This window comes from Pongo abelii, chromosome 4 (assembly GCF_028885655.2).
Source record: "Pongo abelii isolate AG06213 chromosome 4, NHGRI_mPonAbe1-v2.0_pri, whole genome shotgun sequence".
In the NCBI taxonomy this organism is placed as follows: Eukaryota; Metazoa; Chordata; class Mammalia; order Primates; family Hominidae; genus Pongo; species Pongo abelii.
The window spans coordinates 109,509,698-109,511,334 of NC_071989.2; positions in this window are offsets into that span (position 1 = coordinate 109,509,698).

A 1,637-nucleotide genomic window follows, 5' to 3' on the forward strand; every position below is an offset into this window, starting at 1 on the left:
AACTTAAAGTATAATTTAAAAAAATAAATAAATAAGTAAAATAAAATACTCTCATAATCTTAATTAGAATTGAATAACAGTGCTTTCAAAATATCTATGGGGAAACACACACCACATTTTAAAACTCAGCTTCAAGATGATACTGCATGGAACCATTTCTCCCCAGCAATTGCTTTGTAAATAAATGTTTCCAGATAGAAGACAGAAGAATAATGTTCTTATGTATGCCCATTCTCAAATCAAGAAGAGCTGAGCCATTTACTACAATTTCTATAAATATAAACTTTACAATTAACCTTAACTTTTAAAAAGTAATATCTGAAGTCTACAACTCTGGTTTGTCTAGATCAGTGTTTTTCCCAATACTTCAGATAAATTATTCAGAAAATGTGAAAACAAATCTAATGAATTTTGGACAGGACATTTTCTATGTCTAAGGGATTTTTCCCTTAGATGTAGACATATAAAATGGAGGATGATTTTCCACACATAAAAGTATACCCCTTCAAGGCTTACTAAGTGGTATCATAAAATAATCCCAACATCCATATGCAGGCTAGATAAAAGGCCATAGATTCACTTAGGAGAGAAAACAATCATTTAAGGCAATTTGCAAGAGTAGAGAGAACTGAGGCATATTCCCTTATCCACTTCCAGCCAAGTAAAATGAGCAGCAAGTGAATTCCTTGGAGAGACTATAACAGTGATTTTGAAATAGGATTCGTTTCCAGACAGGAGACCAAACATTTGTTTCTAGATGGATAGTTGCTAATCTGTAAAACAGATATGGCCTTACTATAATATTATCACTGAGCATGATGAAAGAATATTTGCAAAATTTGACATAGTGCTCTGGAGTTATAGTAGGACATAATGATTTGGACTTGACTGTCCCCTGAATTCTCAAGTAGAGCAGTTGATTGTAGCTGCTAATGGATTAGGACAAGGAAAGGGGAGAATAATGAGTGTGGTCTGTGCCTCCAGTTTGTTGGAACAACACTGCAGGAATCCCAATGGCTTTATGCTTTCTGACATTTGGATTTACTTTAAAGAGATTTGTCCCAGGATTTCTGCCTTCCAGCTGCAGCTATTTTAGTTCAGCAGTCCTAACTATTTTGGAACCAGGGACTGGTTTAGTGGAAGATAATTTTTCCACAGACGCGGGGGGAGAAGGCGAATGATTTGTGGATGAAACTGCACCACTTCATATCATCAGGCATTTGTTAGATTCTCATAAGGAGTGCACAACCTGGATCCTCACATGCGTGGTTCACAATAGGGTTCATGCTCTTAAGAGAATTTAACGCCATGGCTGATCTGACCAGAGGCAGAACTCAGCCCGCCACCCATCTCCTATTGTGCAGCCTGGTTCCCTACAGGCAATGAGCAGGTACTGGTCTGGGGCCTCAGGGTTGGGGACCCCTGTTCTAACAGAAATGCTGAAGCTATAGTGCTAGTGGTTAGGAATATAGGAGGCCATATGAGAAGTTATTTAAATAGAGCATTACTTACAACAGGTAATAGTTCAGTGCAGCAGCCCTCAAAGAAAGCATTTCAAAAAATAAGCAAAAGAGTTTCATGCAAGAGATAGACAAAATCTGGTCATATAACACACAGTGCCAAATTACATCAGCTCC